The sequence below is a fragment of the Eptesicus fuscus genome, chromosome 4 (genome assembly GCF_027574615.1).
Source record: "Eptesicus fuscus isolate TK198812 chromosome 4, DD_ASM_mEF_20220401, whole genome shotgun sequence".
Taxonomy (NCBI): domain Eukaryota; kingdom Metazoa; phylum Chordata; class Mammalia; order Chiroptera; family Vespertilionidae; genus Eptesicus; species Eptesicus fuscus.
In genome coordinates this window covers 46877812-46899060 of record NC_072476.1, presented here as the reverse complement: position 1 = coordinate 46899060, position 21249 = coordinate 46877812, and the positions used below count along the sequence as shown (strand labels likewise).

The window sequence follows — 21249 nt, the reverse complement described above, 5'->3', positions numbered from 1 at the left end:
AATTCTCTTCCTCTTATTAAAAACATCTTCCTAATTAGCTACCAGTACATGTTGTCAAGAAAGTGATCATTAAATCATACTAACATGTAAAAGACTATAATGGCTTAATTCATAGTATTCTACTACCTTTCTGAGAGGTATTTGCATTTTAAGAAAAGGAATCCTTTAATCTAAAGCAGTGAAATTAATGGTAGAACTCTAGGCACTCGTGAAGCAATAGTGGAAACTTTCCCCCAAGTATATGTAATGTCCCAGGGTTTGCTACACATGGATAAGGCTAAGCCTGACTTTGAATTCTGAATGCTTGGTTCAATTTTAGATAATGAGCTCTAGCAAATCAAGTCAACTATGTTTGTGTGTGTGTGTCAGTATAATTAAACCAAAATCTTTTAGGTAGTAGGACACATTTCTCCTTTAGTCTGTAATTAAAGAAAAGTTTTCTTGGATTTTAAAAGTTTATTCTATTATTCACTTATTAATTCAATACATGTGTTGAATTAATGCCAATCATACTGTTAAGAAAAACTAAAAATTTCTATTGGCATTAATACCACAAAATATGGATATATTTGCAGAAAACTATATAATTAAACTGAGGAACATAACAGACTTGGGTCATATTCAGTATTATAGACATGTTAGTTCTCCTCAAATGTATCCATAAATTTAATACAATCCCGACATTTGGGATTTGATAAAATGATTCTGAATTTCACCAATAAGAATAAACATACAAAAATAAATAATAACATTCCAAAAAAGAAAGTAAGAGGAGACCTTGCCTTACTAGGTATATAACTACAATAATTAAAACCATGGATCCTGGTGCAAGAATGGACAATTCAGAGAAATAAAACAATATATGGACATTAACCAATATGTATGTGAGTAATGTGAAAAAAATTGAAGGAAAACTGTAACAACCAAAACAAAAAGCAAAATAAACAGAAATCTAAAAGGCAAAAAGCAAATCTGGAAAAAGATTACACACACACACACACACACACACACACACACACACTAGAGGCCCGGTGCATGAAAATTCATGCACTAGAGGGGGGGTTCCTCAGCTCTGCCTGCCCCCTCTCACAGTCCAGGAGCCCTCAGGGGCGGGAGGCAACCCGGCGATCAGGGGAAGGTGATGCCCCATCACACCTCTGCTGCTGCCACTGCCGGCAGTGCAAGCCTTGGCCGGCCCTGGTTACCTGAGCCTCGGGCGGCCCTGGGTGGCTGGGCAGCCGCCATCCGAGGCTCACCAGCCCTGGGTGGCTGGGGGGCTGAGGGGTCTGGGGGACTCTGAGGGCAGGTGCGTGGAGCGGCCAGGCCCGCCTGAGGGTGGGCCCGGCCTTGCCGCATGCCTGCCACCCAGGGGGGCTGAGGGGACTGGGCACCACCATCTTGTGGCTGTGGGCACCGCCATCTTTGAGGGCAGGGCAGTCAATTAGCATATTCCCTCCTTATTGGCTGTGGGTGCTGCCATCTTTGAGGTTGGGGCAGTCAATTAGCATATTCCCTCCTTATTGGCTGTGGGCGCCACCATCTTTGAGAGTGGGGCAGTCAATTAGCATATTTCCTCCTATTGGCTTGGGCGCTGCCATCTTTGTGATGGCATGAGGGTTAATTAGCATATTCCCTCTTTATTAGATAGGATATATCTCAGACAGGGTTAATAACTTTATATAAATAGTTATTTTTATTTTTTCTATTATTTTACTTTTTTTCCAATTGTTAGGAACAGAAACAGAATATTGGAAACTAATTCTAATTATAAGAAATATTAATCATGCTCTGTTAACCATGATGGTTCTGTTCTGATTAGAGAAAGCACATTCTAACCTCGCTGGGAGTTGTGCACCCTGGGACATGGGAGCTAACATTGGAATGCAGTCCATCCTCCTTTCCTGAGAACTGCCTGTCATTATGGAAAGATTTACAACGTTGTGGGCAAAACAATCTAATCCAGGAGACACCTGCTCTTTACAACCCCAACCCCTATTACCTGTAATCTGGTTCTGGGGCGCCCGAAGGCACCCACCTTCTGTAACCCCTCTGCCCAGCCCACTTTCCCATACCTCTAATTCCTACTTTCCCACATAATCTTTGTCCTTCTATCCAATATAAGCAGCTGGATTATGGTGGGGGGCAGAGCAGGTTTTTGTGGATGACCTGCTGCTCTCCCCATACTGCCAGCAGTATTGGAATATATGATTCAACCCTGTCTCTGCTTAATTGGCTGAACTAGTGACAGGCAACCTGGACCCGTTGGTTGTCTGGTACACAATTAGAGTTGACATTTAATTTTATATTAGTTTCAGGTGTACAGCATGGTGGGAAATTTATACAGTTTACAAAGTGATCCCCTGATAAGTCTAGTATCCTTTTGGTGCCATACAAAGTTATTAGAATATTACTGTCTATATCCCCTATGGTATACTTTACATCCCTGTGACTATTCTGTAATTCCCAATTAGTACTTCTAAATGCCTTTATCTTTTTCACCCAGCCCCCTACCCTCCTTCCCATCTGGCAACCATCAGTTTGTTCTCTGTATCTATGAGTCTGTTTCTGTTTTGTTTGTTCATTTATTTTGTTTTTTTAGATTCCACATATAAGTGAAATCATATGGTAGTTGTCTTTCTCTGTCTGAGTTATTTCACTTAACATAATATCCTCTAGGTCCATCCATGCTGTGCAAATGGTAAGGTTTCATTATTTTTTTATGATCAAGTAATATTCCATTGTATATACTTACCACCACTTCTTTATCCATTCCTCTATCAATGGACACCTAAGTTGTCTCCATATGTTAGCTATTGTAAATATCTCTTTGAATTAGTATTTTGGATTTCCTTGGATAAAGACTCAGAAATGGAATTGCTGAGTCATAAGTTAATTCTATTTTTTAAATTTTTGAGGAACGTCCATACTGTTTTCCATAGTGGCTACACCAATTTGCAATCCTACCAACAGTGTACAGGAGTTCCCTTTTCTCCTGTCCTCACCAACACTTACTGTATGTTGATTTATTGGTGATAACCATTCTGATGGGTGTGAGGTGATCTGGTGGTTTTAATTTGCATTTCTCTGATGATTAGTGATCTTGAGCATCTTTTCATATTTTATAGCATCTGTCCTCTTTGGAGAAATGTATATTCAGGTCCCCTACACATTTTTTAATTAGATTGTTTTTTTGGGTGTTAAGTTGTATGAGTTCTTTATAAATTTGGATATTAACCCCTTATCAGATGTATCATTGGCAAATATGTTCTTCCATTCAGTAGATTGTCTTTTTGTTTTGTTGATGGTTTCCTTTGTGATGCAAAAATTTTTAGTTTACTGTAGTCTCATTTGTTTTGGTTTTTTTCTTCTGTTTCCCTTGCCTAAGGAGCTATATCAGAAAAAAACAAAACAAAACAAAAAACCTAAGAAAATGTCAGAGAGTTTATTGCCTATGTTTTCTTCTAGGAGTTTTATGGTTTTGGGTGTTCTTTTTGAGTATTTAATTTTTAGCTTATTCTTGTATATGGTGCAAAAAAGTGGTCTAGTTTCATTTTTTTTGCATGTATCTGTCCAGTTTTCCCAATACCATTTATTGAATAGACTGTCTTTACACATTGTATAGCTTTTCCCTCTTTGTCATAGATCAATTGATCATATAGGCTTCTGTTTATTTTGGGGCTCTCTATCTGTTTTATGCCAGTACCATGATAGTTTTGTTTGTTTGTTAATCCTCACTGGAGGATATTGATTTTCAGATAGAGTGAGAGTGGGGGAGGAGGGGGTGGGGAGAGACAGAGAGAGAGAGAGAGAGAGAGATCAATGTGACATCCATTGGTTGTCTCCTACATGAGCCCCGACAGGCTGCAGTGGAATCTGCAACCCAGGTACATTCCCCTGACTGGAATCTAACCCTCGACCCTTCAGTTCGAGGGTTAATGCTCTATGCACTGAGCAAAACCGGCTAGGGCACTTTTTTATATTACATTTACTAGTATAACCAGGATAAAATCTGGTTAACAAAAAAAAAAAAAATTTTATCACTAAAAAACATGTGAGATAGCATTTGGCTTAGGTCTTACTGTCAAATGGTGGATTATTGCTCCTATGATCTTCTGTCCTTTCGCAGTCTGCAAATTAAAGTTAATATACTATATCTTTGTAACTCAAAATATGAGCTATACTATCAATTAATTATTATATAATTATTATATAATCTATAACTATATATTTAAAGTGAATTGTGACTACATTTAGGATTCATGTTTTCAGATGAGATAAAGCTTAACTTTTTGTGGTTTTATTGACTTAGATAGTTATTTCTAATAAATGTAGCAACATCAGGACAAACTGAAGCTGCTGCAAGAGGAAGAGATTAAAAACCACAATCATTTGTTGCCTTTTTTGTTATTACTGTAGGTGGTGAGATTGATTTTCTTTTTGCATGCAGAGAAGCGAGCTATAAATGAACCTTCCAAGGTGAACAGAGGGAGAATGCCTTTCCACGCCACCTTCTGCATTCTCTGGCTTCCACTTGGGTATGCTGCCTGGCTACGAGGAGAAGGTCCTGGTATGTCCAATCAGTTTTGGCTGAATTGGGGCGTTTGCTTGCATACCTTCTCAGCCCCTTCCATGCTCTTTCTCCTCTGGGAATGTATACTTGTCCACTCAGACCCTCATTTTCCTTACGAAATCTGCTCTCAGAAGTGTTGTCCTAAAGTGTCACTTTGGCCCAAGGTGCAAATAGGGAACAAACTTAAGGCAAAGTGAGGACTGGAATGACCTAAGATCAGCTGAAGGGGAAAGCTCCCCTATCTCTACAGTCATGAATACATAGCAGTAGTAAAAATTTTACTCTATAAAATTGTGACCCTGTGGGTGTGGGTGTTCTTTTATGCCTTTGTGGGTGTCTCCTCTATGTATCAGCCTTTGGCCTTGCTTTATGTGCCTCTATTTCTTTCTCTCTTTTCATTTCCTTCCTTTTTTTCTTTATTTTTTTTCTCTTTATTGACCATAATATTAAAAAAGTGTTACTTTATCAAATAATTACATTTTCCATATATTTTATGTTAAGAGTAAAACTCAGTTGTCACTTAATTAGAGGTTTGGGATCATCATTCTTTACATTTCTTTATAGCACTTACCACTAACTGTCATTGTCTTACGCATTTATTGGCTTATCTCTTCCAATAGAGTGCAGACTCCCTGAGAGCTGGGCACTTGGTCTTGTTCTCTGCTGTACCCCTATTGGGTCTACTCTATGGCCACACCAGAGTTTCTCCATTTACTCTGTCCCAATCTCAATCCTTTCCCTTTCACCTAAAAGTAACCACATCTTGACTTTTATGGTCATTTCCTTGCTTTCTCTAAAGTTATATCACCTAGGTTGTATCTCTAAACCCTATAGTTTAACTTGCTTTAAAAAATATAGACATCTTTTAAGTCTCTTCCAATTTTTCAAGCGCCCCTCTGTTCTCCTCTTGCCCTATCTTTTTCTTTACAACTTTTGATTTGACTTGTAGAGTTTCCCACATCTAGATTTTTATTTTTTGGTTAATTCTCACCCAAGGATATTTTTCCCATTGATATTTAGAGAGTCAAAGTGAGGGGGGAGAGACAGACATGATGTGAGAGAGACACATTGATTGGTTGCCTCCTGCATGTGCCCCAACCAGGGTCGGGGATTGAGCCTGCAACTGAGGTATGAAGATATGAATAAGAACACTTCTTGCAGCATTTTTTTTTTGAACCTGGGAAAAACTGGAAGTAACTTAAATGTGCATCAACAGGAAAATGGGTTTACTGAAATGCAATTCTAGATATTTAATAAATGACCTAGAGTTACCATATTGATATGAGATAAATTAAAAACACGTATTGTAAAGAGGAGAAAAAGGACGTAACAGAATGATAAGTAGAATATGACAACATGTAAAATGTAAAACATGCATGCACAGAAATAGCACAGGTCATTTATAGATATATATTATTTTGGTAAAAATAGGAAAAATGCGTGGGAATGATATACAACATTTATAGAGTGATTTTCCAAGAAAGGGAGAAAGATGATTCCAATACTTTAGAAATAAAAGTGATGACTGATAGGGTGAGTACCATATCCTATCAATCTACTTTAGAGTATGGGTAGGCTTACTTATGTGAAGTTTATAAAGTCTAAGAAAATAGTCTGTAGCTACTAGAATGGCACATGAAGGTGTCTGCTGTCAGTTTTCAGAATAGCTGCAGTTTTATCATCAAGGCAATAATCTATATTCCCTGGGAAACCTGGCAAATGGGAACCACATGTTGGTTTTACCCGAGTTGTCCTTCACTTCATTTGTGGTTTATAAATAGTACACTCATGTTAAGTCAGGTTTGCATGGCTTCGGTCAACAGTTGCACCTTTATTGAGTGTCATATCTGCAAGGCCCTGTAGAAAATAAATATAAAATATTTCCCCATACTCAGCCTTAAATCCAATTCTAGAGACAAGACAAAGAGAGAATAATACAAAACCAAATGTGGACTGACTTGTATGCCCTGTGTTATAAATGTAGAAAAGCTGGAGATCAGAACGAGCTCTGATAGCAGTTGATAAAGCTGCTGTGAAGTGAAATCTGAGCTGGGCTTTCCTCTGGTGCAGAGATGGAATTTCAAAGCAAGACTTTTCTTAGTTTGTGCTCCTGTTCCAGATGTGGGGAAGCTTCGTTTCCATCAACCATGGGTGCTGGATTGAAAAGCAGCTCAACTCATAAACACTGGTTTAGTGGGGAAGGTTGGGGTTCTATTAGTGCTCAGCTCTTTCCCTGCCCCAGCTCTCTACTAGGTTGAAAACTGAAATGAGAGTAAGGATCAGGCCATCCCTTCTCCTGTGCCCCTCAAAGTTTGATGTAACTTATGGCAAGTAGCAGAATCCCATTCAAACATGCAAAAGTAAAAATAAGAGCTTATTGAACACATACTGAGGTTTAGTGGATATGAATAGCCAGGATTCCAAGGGCCTGTGAATTAGAAAGGCAAGCTTGAAGTCTGTTCTCCAAATCTCTCCCATCTCTTTCTTCCCTTTGTGTCCTGTATTGTGTGGCTTCCTCTCTTCACGCCTCTTGAACTTATCTCAAAACAGCAGCCCAGTGCTATCAAAACTTGACATGCACATTCCTTTTGTTTTTGCAAATCCATTTCTTGGAATTTACACTCCAGATATACTCACACAAGTTTGCAAAAATAAATGTAGAAAGATTTTTGAAAAAACCCAGGGACAATCTAAATGTCCACCAATAAGGGATTACTTAAATAAATTATACTATATTTACTCAATGATATAGGTGGTAGGTATTTCTGTGTTCACCCATGTTTCTTGATCCCTTTCTGAGTACAGGGAGGAATACCCTTCCCTGCCCCTTTGAAGTTGGGCATGCTGATGTGATCCCCTTTGATCCCTGAAATTTAAGAAGCATTTTCAGAGATCATGTGAGACCTCCACGCTCTCTTCTGGTGCAACAATTGTAGAAACACGCACTGGAGGGAGAGTCACAAGACAGAAGCAGTCAGGGCACTGAGCCTTCATAGGGAGGACAGCAGGCTTCACATACACAATAAATAAACATTTGCTGTGTAGACCCACTGGGACTCTGGTGTCGTTTGTTATCATTAGCGTAACCTGACTGATACAGTATATTGTAATAAAGCAAATGAAATAGATAAATATGTACTTGAATAGAAAATGTCCAAGATGTTAAGTGAAAGAGACAAGGGACATACTAGAAACTTTATGTAGAATTATTTGATTTGTGTTTTTATAAAAATGTTATCTACAGAAAGACTGAGGAACTCTTCCACATTAAAAGAGTATAGGCTTAGAAATATTTTTAAACTATAAAATATAGTTATCTCTGGGTAGGTGGATGAGTAGATGAAACTGGAATTCTAGGGTAGAAAAGAAACTTTTACTTATCTTTGAGTACCCTTTTATTCCATTTGAATTCTCCAGAGATAGTCAATGTTGTTTTTAGACACAAAACTTTGAGGTAATGTGTCTGGAAGTAATAGATAAAATTAACAAAGATGAATATTAAAAACTTAGCAATAGCTTTTTACCAAGATGCAATAATTGGCTAATAACTGCTATGGTGGGTGGCAATAGAGGTGAGTGCAGGAGAGGGCATGATCATACATTACATTTGGAACAGTCCACTGGGAAAACAATCTGGCAGTTAGTTTTAAAAGAAAAAATATGCATATGTTTGCCCCAGTAATCTCACCCCCAGGAGTCCTTAGAAATAAAGACACTAGTACATAAGAACAGACATAAAAAAACTTTTTTTGCAGCATTTTCTGTAGTGACAAAAATTTGGAACCAAAGTGTATGCCCATCAATAGGGAAATAATTGACTAAATGGCCACATCATATACTATTAAGCAACATGGACTACTACATATTTTAAAAAATGAGTGAGCTCTCTATCAATTGACTTGGAGAGATTTCCATGATGTATTTTTACAAAAAGAGGAAATGCAGAGAGTTTTATTTTGTAAAACAGGGAAGAGTTAATCCCCATGTATTATATGTTTACTTAATTAAGAGAGCCGGGAGAAGGTGTGCCAGGACACACAGAGGTTTTTAATTTGCTCAAAGTAAAGGAAAGGGGGTTACTGGGGAGAACAGAAGAGAGAGGAGGTCAGCGAGAAGGAGGCAGAAGCAGGGCAATGGAAGCAAGCAGTGAGAAGCCTAGCACCGGAGCAGAGTGGGCTGATGCTTTGCAAGTAAAACTTTACATTTCTGAAAACTAACATATGTTTTTGTATAGCTTTTATGGAGCTCTGGTGGCATGGGTGTTTTACCTAAATTAGGATGCATGCTGTACATGCCAAGGTTAGCAATGCAGATTCTCTTCTGTAGAAAATTAAATAAACAGACTTTAATGTAGGTACTGAAACAAGGCCAAAACAGCAGTTCTTTTGAAACCTGGCAGTCTGTGTGCTGGTCATTATTTGCCATTCTTTCCCAAGTGAATACTTCTAAAGAATGGGACTCAAAAGCCAGAGGTAGATAATTTTTTTTAAATTGATTTTAGAGAGAGAGAAGAAGAGAGAAACATTGATGTGAGAGAGAAACATTGATTGGTTGCCTCCTGCACATGTCCCAGGGCTTGAACCTGCAAGCTGGGTATGTGTCCTGACCAGGAATTGAACCTGAGACCCTCAGTGCATGGGATGCTCCAATCAACTGAGCCACACCAGGTTGAGGTAGATAATCTTTAAGACTTATATAATTTTGGAAACTGCAAATTTATGGTTCACTTACCCCACTGTTATGAAAATAATGCTATCTATGGCCAAATGTAAGGAAAGTAATAATCCATTTTTGCATATTAATAATAATATGGCTTGGGCTTTTTAAGCATAAAAATTGCATACATTATGTATTCCCAGAGTAAGTCCTTCATTGATTTGCATGAATTTTTTATATCGAAAGTTAGGAAAATTCACTTTTAGAAGTCTTTTAGTAGTAAAAACAATGAAGTTCATTTAAGTAGTAAAATAGAGGGCATTTAATTTTTGCTTAAAAAAAAAGAAATCTCTCAATAAGACTGTCTAGATGAGCGATGAAATTTAATGTAGTAATGCTCTTCGTGGACATTTGCATTCTTTGAGGGAAAAAGCTTTAGGACAAAGGAATAATATTCTTAAATGGTATTTCCAACATTAATGAAAATCTGGATTTGGTCCGTAGTGGGAGCAGGCAAAAAACTAGAACCAAGAGAAGTGGGCCCTGTCCTTAACCCAGCACCACTTCTCAGAGCCCTCGCCAACAAAGGCCAGATGTAGATTAGAACAATTACCAAAATCTCTTCAAATATCACCTGATCTTTTATTACTGTGTCTTTGACTCAGACAGTGTAGCCCCTCACCCAACAACCCCCTTCCAATTCCACACCCCTCCCCCGAGTTCTGGTTCTGCTTAGGACCATCCAGATCTGGGGTTTGGACTTGGCTTCCTGGGTGCTGTTTGACTTTCCACTCACTCTCTCAAATGACTCTGATCTGGAACCTCCCCTTCTCCTTTGCAGGGCCTTGCATCAGCCCTAACAATGCTGACGGAAAGCTCCATGGCATGCAAATCTGTAACCTTCAGGTTGCTTGGACAGTTGAATTGAAATGAAGCCTAAGTGAAGTGATTTTTGAAGGTTAAAGGTCCTCCTTGGAGGCAGTGCCAAGAAGATGGTCAGGCTGGCGGCTCAGTGTGTCTCCAGTCTATGGGAATAGGAGAGGCTGTGCCAAATTCTACATCTCAGTTCTCTTCCAGGCTTTCCTCTATGTCTTGCTGACTCATTGTTTTTCTAGAGATGTGACTAATGTTAGCCAACTGTCTGATTCAGCTCTTCCCACTTGGACTTATGAGACAGTTTTCTGCAGATATCATATTTCATTCATGATATATTGATTTTGTTAGTGTAATTGGAGTGCTCTCAAGTTCTTCAGGTGTCAGAGGTCATTCTTGTTTAGGGCCAAAGTAGTGGGGCCTAAGCTCCCATCTCCAGCCCCAGGTCACCCTCTTGCTTTGGACTGCTGCTCCACTCCTGCCAACCATCTGTTACTCTCTTACAATTTTTTAAAAATATATATTTTATTGATTTTTTTACAGAGAGGAAGGGAGAGGGACAGTCAGAAATATCGATGAGAGAGAAACATCGATCAGCTGCCTCCTGCACACTCCCCACTGGGGATGTGCCCTGCAACCAAGGTACATGCCCCTGACCGGAATCGAACCCGGGACCCTTGAGTCCGCAGGCCGACGCTCTATCCACTGAGCCAAACCGGTCAGGGCTCTCTTACAATTTTTTTCATGTCACTCTTCTTTCCCAATGACCATACATTCAAGATGTAGGTATAGACCGCTTGCTTGATTCCCCAAGTACAAGACCAGACTTAGTGTATTAGTCAGGATTCAGAATTGCAAGAGGCAGACAAGATGGTCTTAAAAGAGTAACAACACCATCAGTAAAAGAGAAAGTTCTGGCTAAGATAATGAAAAATCCAGGGGCTACCCATGGTTCAATGCTCCGTGGGATTCCAGGGCTCTAACAGTATGATCAGAACTGTTGGTTTTTATTTTCATCTCTTACCCCGTTCCTCTCTTTTGGCTCCATTCTCAGGCAGGCTGTTGGAGTGAGAAGGCACAGGATCTCCTGGCTATGTTCTTAGCACTAGCACGCTGAGCAGAAAAAGGCAATTCTGTCCCAATAAGTCCAGCAAATATCCTAGCATTGGCTCTTTTGACCCTGGCTTAGGTTCCTAGCTTATCCCTTAAATAATCATTGTGACAAATGTTCTAAGAGTTGGGGGCTAGGGTGAAGGGGTTGGAGGTGAGGAATTAAACCCACCCAAATGCATGGATGAGAGTGAGGAAGGAGTACTCCTGAAGGAAAATGGCTTCAAGTTACCAGAGGAAAAATAGATGCTGAGGAGTAAAAGAGAGAGGGAGAGGGAGAGGGAGCATACCTTGGTTGTAGGCTCCACCCCGGTCCTGGCCCTGGTCGGGGCTTGTGCAGGAGTCAACCAATCGGTGTTTCTCTCACATCAATGTTTCTCTGTCTTTCCTTCTCTCTCCCACTCTCTCTAAAAAATCAATGCAAAAATATCCTTAGGTGACGAAACCGGTTTGGCTCAGTGGATAGAGCGTCGGCCTGTGGACTGAAGGGTCCCAGGTTCGATTCCGGTCAAGGGCATGTTCCTTGGTTGCGGGCACATCCCCAGTGAGAGGTGTGCAGGAGGCAGCTGGTCGATGTTTCTAACTCTCTATCCCTCTCCTTTCCTCTCTGTAAAAAAATCAATGAAATAAAATAAAATAAAATAAAAATAAAAAACCTTAAAAAAAAATATCCTTAGGTGAGGGTTAAAAAATAAAAAGGAATGAACTACTAATGCAACAACATGGAATACTTTATAAAAGCATTATGCTAGCCCTGGCCAGTATGACTCAGTGGTTAGAGCATGGGCCCAAGCACCACAAAGGGTCGTGGGTTTGATTCCCAGTCACAGGCACGAACCTGAATTGCAGGTTTGATCCCCAGCCCCAGCTGGGGCACATGTGGGAGGCAACCAATTGATGTGTCTCTCTCGCACCAGTGTTTCTCTCTCTCAGTCTCTCTCTCTCTCTCTCTCTTTTTCTCTCTCTCCCCCCTCTCTCCCTCTTCCCTCCCTTCCCTTCGCTTCCCTTCCCTTCCCTTCCCTTCCCTCCCCATCCATCTCCTTCCCTCTTCCCCTTCCACTCTCTCTCTAAAAAAAAAAAAAAAAAAAAAAAAAAAAAAGATCAGTGGAAAAATATCCTTCAGTTAGGATTAACAAAAAAACAAAAGAGAGGATGGCCTGGCTGGTGTGGCTCAGTGGTTGAGCATCAACCTATGAACCAGGAGATGATAGTACAATTCCTGGTCAGGACACATACCTGGGTTGTGGGCTTGATCCCCAGTAGAGAGCATGCAGGAGGCAGCCAATCAATGATTCTCTCTTATCACTGATATTTCTATCTCTCCCTCTCCCTTCTTTTCTAAAATCAATAAAATATATTTTTTTAAAAAGGAAAAAAAAATTTTTAATTAAAAGAGAGGAAGTCCTTTCTTCCTGCTCTTTCTCCCGTTAACATTATAACATTCTTTCAGCTTCACTCAAAGGAAGATAAAATTTTGCACCATTCCACAGAGCTATTTACCTTCTAATTTTCTCAAACCCTTCAGTCTGTAATTGTTTCAGGCTCTTTATTTTATACTAGAGGCCTGGTGCATGGATTCATGCACCAGTGGGGTCCCTCAGCCTGGCCTGAGCACTCTTGCAATCCGGGACCCCTCGGGGGATGTTGGACTGCCAGTTTCGGCCCAATCCCCACAGGCCAGGCCGAGGGACCCCACCGGTGCACAAATTCGTGCACCGGGCCTCTAGTATGCATATAAGATCTTTGGTTAATATCTTCCCGCCCTCCCCCCTCCTCCCTTCCCTCTGAGATTCATCAGTCTGTTCCATGTTTCCATGCCTGTGAGTTGAGTGTCTGTCCCTTGGTGGTCAGTGCACATCATAGCTACTGGTCAAATGGTTGAATGGTTGAACAGTCACTTAGGCTTTTACATATATAGATCAGTAGTCGGCAAACTCATTAGTCTACAGAGCCAAATATCAACAGTACAACAATTGAAATTTCTTTTGAGAGCTGAAAACCGACTTCTGCGCATGGGCCGTGAAGTTTCAATCGCACTGTACGTGCGCGCCTGCACGTGGTATTTTGTGGAAGAGCCACATTCAAGGGGCCAAAGAGCCGCATGTTGCTCGCAAGCCGCAGTTTGCTGACCACTGATATAGATGATCAAAAAGCTTATTGAAAATATTTCTTCCAAATCAAAAGAGCAGTCTCAAGCCTCAAATCAGAATTGCCTTTGCCTATGTGAGTTTGAACTGCTGTCTACATATAACAGAAAAAACCTAATCTCATGGCTTAAACAAACTAGAAGTTTCTCTCTCTCTCTCTCTCTTTCTCTCTCAGGAAGGAGTAAGAAAAGCCTGCCACTTTCTTCTAGAGACTTCCCAGAGGCCCTAGGCAACCCTATGCGTCCATACTTGCCACATCAAATATAACTGTGAGAAGGGCCAGGACATGTAGGCTTTTACATGAGCCATTTAACTGAGAGGAAGAAGGAGAAGAGGTATTGGAGGAGGCAGCGGGTGGCAGTGATGGTATCTATCACATGATTGGTGACTTCTGGCCATCCAGGTTGCTAACACTGACTGCCCTGCCTGCCAACCATCTGGTTTGGCCCTGGAGTTCCGGGATGCCTCTCTGCTATCTGGGCACTTCTCTAAATCCCTATTTAAACTTATATTCTGTTACTCTACCTAGAGTTCCTAAAATGTAGTCAAGTACAGTTTTAGGAATATATGAGACAGTATGTTTGACAGCTCTGAAAAATAGGTTTTTTTTGGTAACTTTAAGCATCTATATATATAAAAGGCTAATATGCTAAGTGTCCGACCATCCTACCAGTCACTGTGACACGCACTTACCACCAGGGGGCAGATGATCAATGCAGGAGCTGCCGAGCTGCAGTGACTTGGCAGTGGCAATTCTCGGGTGATGCACCCTGAAACCAGAGAGGAAGGAGCCCAATTCCTCACAGGGCCACGTGATTCCACCTTTGGCTGTGGGTTATGTTGTTGCTGGGGCACTGTTGGCTCTGAATCTGATTTACTGCACACCTGTGTTTGCGTTCCTTACCCTGTACAACAGCAACTTTGCAGAGTGCCCTCTCGCACTCTGGGACTCCTTGGGGGATGTCAGAGAGCTGATTTCGGCCCGATCCCCACAAGCCAGGCCAAGGGACCCCACCTGCCGGAGGGTCCTTGCTCACTCCACAGATGCCCTTTGAGCCACAGTGCCACCTCCAGTGTGGCCGGCCGGGGAGGGACCATGGGAGGTTGGCTCCAGGGCATATCCAGCCTGTCTCACCCAGTTCCACCCCTCTGGCCACCTTCTAACTAATTTCCTTTCAATGTGCATGAATCCGTGCACCGGGTCACTAGTTTGTTAATAAGCTCCTAAGCAAAACTGAGGGGAAGGCATGTAAAAGTCATGGAAAGGTCTTCATTTGGAATATATGGTAAATATATGACACCAAGAAAGAAAATGCTGGCTATAAAAGGCAACATGAAGGATCCTTACGGTGATGAAAAGGTCGTGTGTGTCTTGACTGTGTCGATGTCAATATCCTGGTTGGGATATCCTGCTATAGTTTTGGGAAACTGGTTACATCAGATCTCTCTTCTTATAACTAGATATGAATCTGCAATTTTATCAAAGTAAAAAGTTAATTTTATAAATAGCCAAAAGCATATCATTGTAAATTAAATCTCAGTAGACAGAGGGAAATGCTACAGAGCAAGGTTGCAGAGTGAATAGGGGAGAGAAGGCCAACTTTAAAGGGGAGGTTTTCATTATGTGGGAAAGGGTTTTTTCAGAGATCTCAATCTTTTAACCAGAAAATAATGTCATTACCTGGACTCCTTAGACATGGGCTCCTGCACATGGCAAAAGCCTTACTAGTAGTTTTCAAGACTTGTTCTTGGGCGCAAAACATGATCAGCAATCTATATATATAAAAGCCTAAGCGACCATCGCAACCGAACTGACGACCAAACAGGCTGCGTGGGGTGACCAGGCCATCAGGGGGTTAGTGAGGGGCGACCAAACGACCAAGCAGCAGGCTGCGTGGGGCAACCAGGCCCACAGGGGGGACAGTTGGAGGTGACCAGGCTGGCGGGGGGGGGGGGGGCCAGTGAGGGGCTACCAGGCCGGTGTGGGGGGGCCAGTTGGGGGCGATCAGGCAGGCAGGCAGGTGAGCAGTTAGGACCCAGTGGTCCCAGATTGTGAGAGGGATGTCCGACTGCTGGTTTAGGCCCAATCGGACATCCCCCATGGGGTCCCGGATTGGAGAGGGTGCAGGCTGGGCTGAGGGGACCCCCCCCATGCATGAGTTTCATGCACCGGGCCTCTAGTATGATATACAATTTTTAAGTGGAAAAAAGGAATGGACACCTTCTACTAGTAGCTATAATACCTAATTTTGGAGTTTTGATTTTTGGTTTCATTGTATATCTTGGAACAATTAGGGCTCCCAGGCCTATCGCAGGTGGGGCCTGTTTGGAGGGTGGCAAAAACCCTATAAGCCCCCCCCCCCCCGCATGTGGACCTTGTGGAATAGAGTTATGGGGCTAAACTGAACTTATGATTTTAATAAGGAGTGATTGGAGAAGTACTGTGGATGTGCTTATTGTTTTTTAATAGAACCTCTTCTGTTAAAGAATTCAGTATGAGAGATGCCATGAGACAAACAACTTTCCCAATTAAAATAAAAGTTTACAAGGTCAGTTAAAGAAAGAAAAACAAACCAGCATCCAGCATGCTTATTTAATAAAATGTATTTAAAGATTCAAGATAGTAATTAGTATTTGTTAGTAATTTAGTTTCTGAAATTATAGTCCAAAAAAAATCCTTTCATCCATGACAGGGAATTAATAAGAACGTTCTTAAGAACAATACAGATTATATTTCTGATTTTTAAAAATTAAGAAGTTCTTTTTTAAAAAATATTTTTATTGATTTCAGAGAGGACAGGAGAAGAAGAGAGAGATAGAAACATCAATGATGAGAGAGAATCATCGATTGGTTGCCTCCTGCATGCCCCCTACTGGGGATTGAGCCTGCAACCCAGGCATGTGACCTTGACCGGAATCGAACCTAAGACCCTTCAGTCCCCAGGCTGATGCTCTATCCACTGAGCCAAACCAGGGAAAGAAGTTCTTTTCAAAAACAAAATATCCTTTGCCTGTCAGCATAACTATTATTGCTCGTCTCACATTTAGTTCTTATAAGTATATCTCTAGTGACACATGATCTCGCTCCTCTAGGGGAAATGATGAACAACATAGACTGATGAACAAGAACAGAACCAGAAACAAGGAGGCATCGATCGGACTATCAGGCCTCAGAGGGAGGGTAGGGGAGGGTGAGGGGAGGGGGGAGAGATCAACCAAAGGACTTGTGTGCATGCATATGAGCCTATCCAATGGTTAAGTTCAACAGGGGGTTGGGGCATCCGTGGGGAGGGGTGTGGGATGGGAATGGGGGGATGAGGACAAATATGTGACACCTTAATCAATAAAGAAATTTAAAAAAAAAACAAAAAATACAAACAAACAAAAGATCCTGCCCTAACCAGTTTGGCTCAGTGGATAGAGCGTCAGCCTGTGGACTCAAGGGTCCCAGATTCGATTCTGGTCAAGGGCATGTACCTTGGTTGTGGGCACATCCCTAGTGGGGAGTGTGTAGGAGGCAGCTGATTGATCTTTCTCTCTCATCGATGTTTCTAACTCTCTCTCCCTCTCCCTTCCTCTCTGTAAAAAATCAATAAAGTATATATTAAAAAAAAAGATCCTGAAACAAGTTTTATTTTGCTGATTTGCCCCTCATAGAAACAAAGGTTGTTTACAACTAGATTAGAGCTTTTTTATTTGGGTCCAAGAGCTTCATTTGCTCCCTTTCTATTGCCTCCTCCCATTCTGGGCAAAACCCATCAAAGCATGGGAGTTAGACAAGACAGAAGAGCAGAAAGGGGAGGGCAAAAGCCCTTGCTGGTTTGGCTCAGTGGATAGAATATTGGCCTGCAGACCAAAGGGTCCTGGGTTCGATTCCAGTCAAGGGCACATTCCTCCATTGCCTGGTTGGGCTCCTGCAGTAGGCAACCAATCAATGTGTTTCCCTCACATCAGCATTTCTCTCTCTTTCCCTCTCTCTTCCACTCTCTAAAAATCAATGGGGAAAAAAAGAAAAGGACAATATTCTAGTGTTCCATCATCTAGAATTGTTTTACATATGCAATGTATTTATATATAATACTAGAGGCCCAGTGCACAAATTCATGCACCAGTGGGGTCCCTCAGCCTGGTCTGCAGGATTGGGACGAAACTGGTTCTCTGACATCCCCCGAAGGATCCTGGATTGCGAGAGGGTGCAGGCCAGGCCGAGGGACCCCACCAGTGCATGATCAGGGCCAGGAGGGACGCAGAAGGTTGGCCAGCTGGGGAGGGACTGCGAGGGCTCCAGGGCATGTCCAGCCCATCTCACTCAGTTCCTATCGGCCGGACCCCAACAGCAAGCTAACCTACCAGTCGGAGCATCTGCCTCCTGGTGGTCAGTGCACGTCATAGCAACTGGTCAACTGTCTGCCCCCTGGTGGTCAGTGCACATCATAGCGAGCAGTTGAGCAGCCTTAGCATATCATTAGCATATTACGCTTTACTGGTTGAATGGACGACCGGACACTTAGCATATTAGGCTTTCATTATATAGGATGTTTATATTTAATATACATAGTTATATATTGTGTATATTTATAGTATTTTCTAGAGGCCTGGTGCACGGATTTTTGTGCATTGAAAGGAAATTAACTAGAAGGTGGCCAGTGTCGAGGGACTGGGCAAGAAGGGCTGGACACACCCTGGAGCCCCCCCAGCAAGTGGAGTCTTTCGGCCTGGCCTGCGGGGATCAGGCCGAAACCGGCTCTCCAACATCCCCGAGGGGTCCCAGATTGCGAGAGGGCGATTCTCGAGTGATGCACCCTGGAATTGGGCTCCCTCCTCCCTGGTTCTGGGTGCATGACCCAAGAACCGCAGTTCCAAGTCACCACAGCTTGGTAGCTCCTGCGTTGAGTGTCTGCCCCCTGGTGGTCATTGCGCGTCATAGCTACTGGTCAGACAGTCAAACGGTAGGACGGTTAGACAGTTGCTTAGACTTTTATATATATAGATATTTATTATATTACATAATATATTGAATATATTTATAAAATATATTACATACATTTATATAACATATCTAATACACACACAGAGCAAGTGAGCTCTGGATTAATTAGGATTCTTTGGTGAAAGTAACAAAAACTCATCTGAGCTAGAAGGAATTCATCTTTTCCAACAGATTTCTAAGTAGAGATTCACTCTTTTAAAAGAGATTCACGCTTACTCATATTAAGACTTTGCATCTCATCACCTCCTCCTCAGTAATCTCAGCACATATTTGATGATAACTTACTCATTTGCCTATTTTTTAGTCAGCAAATGTTTATAGAGTAGCTACCATATGTCAAAGACACTTTAAGCACTGGGGAGTCAATGAATAACATAGAAGAGATTCCTGCTTTCTTGTAACTTATAGTATAGTGGGGACGAGGGAAAAAAATGTTAGAAAAAATTTCAAATTGAGGAAGCATAGTATGAAGGAAACAAAGGAATTGATAGCTAGTAACAGTAGAGACTCTTTAGATAGAATGATCAGGGGAGGATTTCTGATGAGGTGATGTTTAAGCTGCACACAAGGATAAAAGAGAGGGAATTATGGGAGTGGGTGGGCAGTATTCCAGGATGAGGGAATGTTATGCAGAAAGGGCTTGGAGTATTTGATGAATTGGACGAAGACTAGTGTAGCTAGAAGGAGAGATGAAGATGGGACACGGAATGAAGGTAGAGAGATAGGCAGGTGCCCCATCATAAACTCTTAGGCCATGGCAGGCAAATTGGATTTTACTCTAAGGGTCATGAAGATTTTCAAGCAGGAGAGTAATGTGATCAAATTTATGTTTTATGACAATCAGTTTTGATGCTATGTGGGGGATGGATTAAAATGTGGTTAAGAGTGAAAAACAGGAGACCAGTTAGTAGCTTATTGAGTAGTCCAAGGGAAAGATAAGGTGGCTTGGACTAAGATGGCAAATTGAGGTAAAGAAAAGATATGTTTTAGATCAAGCATGTCAAACTCAAAGGCTAACAAGGGCCAAAGAAACAAGGTTTAAGTTTATGTGGGCCACAAAAAAACAAAAGCTTCAGTTTTCATAGAAATATAGGTTTATTTCGATAGAGACATGCTGAATACAAAGGGCTGAAATAAATGAGTAATCATTAACATGAAATAATAGAACATTTTAATAAAAATTAATATTTTTTCTTGCCCTAGCTTGTTTGGCTCAGTGGATAGAGCGTCAGCCTGTGGACCAAAGGGTCCCAGGTTCGATTCCAGTCAAGGGCACATGCCTGGTTTGCGGGCTTGGCCCAACGTGCAGGAGGCAGCCAATCAATGATTCCCTCTCATCATTGATGTTTCTATCTCTCTCTTCCTCTCTGAAATAAATAAAAATATTAAAAAATATATGTTTTCTTGAACATTAACTTACCAAACATTGAATAACTGCACAAATTAATAAGCATAATGCAAATACATCTATTTTTTCTTGTTCTCCAAAAGTGAAATATTTCCTTTTGCACACACCAAACAAGTCAGTCCAAGACTAATGACGTGGCAATCGGCTGCTAAAATATTCGCTGCTGGTATTAGTGGAGAGAAATGGTGCGCCATTTCGTGATTACTATAACACGATTATAGTAATCAGTCATTAGTGAACATTGTAGTTCGTTATTACTAATTATGTATAACAGGATATTGTAAAAAGTTACAAAATTTTTATTAAAGCGTTTCTTACATACTGTTACATTGGCTGGGCCTCTAAAATATTTGTTGTGGGCCACATTCGGCCTGCGGGCCGTGAGTTTGACATGCTTGTTTTAGATCTTACATGTGTTTTAGTGGTAGACTGGACAAGACTCACTGATGGATTGGACATGGTAATGTGTGAGAAAGACAGGAATCTTAGGTTTACTTAAGGTTCACTGGGTGGCTAGTGGACATACCATTTGGAATGATTTGGGGCTGAGTAACAGAAATCTTTGGTGTTGGTGTCCCTCGTTTGGGTGCCATAATGTCGGGGTTCTTTTCCCAGCCTCACAAAGTGTTCAGCATACTGGAGAAAGGGGCTGCGAGTAGATGATTAAGAAGGAGTCAAAAAAAAAAAAAAGAAGGAGTCCAGAGACGAAAGATAATTTTGAAAGGCATTGGGGGTCAGAGGACCTTCAGCTAAAGGAGCTAAAGACTCTCCTCCTTCACTCAGGACCCTGCTTTTATTAACACGATTTGTCCTAAGGCAAGGTGGAGATAATACACTTCAAAGGGTAGGGTATCAAAGGGTAGAATACAGAAGCATTATCAGTTTGGGGAATAGCCTACAGCTGTTCAGGTGTTTGGCCAACAGGAGGCAATAAAATGCCCTGAGCTGTCTGGCAGTTAACAATCCTATTCAGGTTTGGGGGAAGTGCCATTTAGCCATTTCCCACAGGTAAACTACATATGTGGCTCACCCTTGTTGAGCTCACCAAGCTTCACCAACCTTTTGACGGAACTCTTGTAATTATTACATGCTGGAATTGGTTCCTGGCACTTGGTTGAAACACAAAGAAATGAATGGGTTCCTATAAGTTCAGAGGTAAGACAGGCGTCAGGGTTCACTTAGCACCAGTAGTTCTGGAGAAGTCTGGCTCACGGTTAAACACCCAGGTGTGACTGTTGGGGCCTAACTGCAGGCAATTACAAACCGTTTTACCTGGCATGCCTCCTGGGGATTAACTGCTTTTCCTTAGCTTAGCAGACTTGGTGCACAGCCAGTGCGTTGCATTCTCTGAAGGGCTTTGCAGTCAAGGACTTGGGCCTCTCTGACTCATATGCTTCATATATTTGCATTCCTAGCTCCAGGGCCTTTAATCCTAGGTCTCTTAATCAGAGGCCTTTGGCTGAGGTCTTTTTAGGCTCCTCTGCTGATCCCTTAT

General features: G+C 41.6%; 1 long non-coding RNA gene across 5 annotated transcripts in view; it reads left to right on the top strand.

The window, feature by feature from the left end:
* Positions 1 to 21249, top strand: part of LOC129148844 (uncharacterized) — a 31856-nt gene that overhangs the window by 9770 nt on the left and 837 nt on the right. Inside the window, exons 4-5 of one of the 5 annotated variants that reach the window (XR_008555827.1) lie at positions 4417 to 4567; positions 13532 to 13737. This is a non-coding gene — a long non-coding RNA (uncharacterized LOC129148844). Of the gene's footprint in view, positions 1 to 4416; positions 4930 to 10067; positions 10159 to 13531; positions 13738 to 21249 lie in introns of those variants that run through there. The other 4 variants (XR_008555826.1, XR_008555828.1, XR_008555824.1 and 1 more) reach the window with 4 other exon arrangements.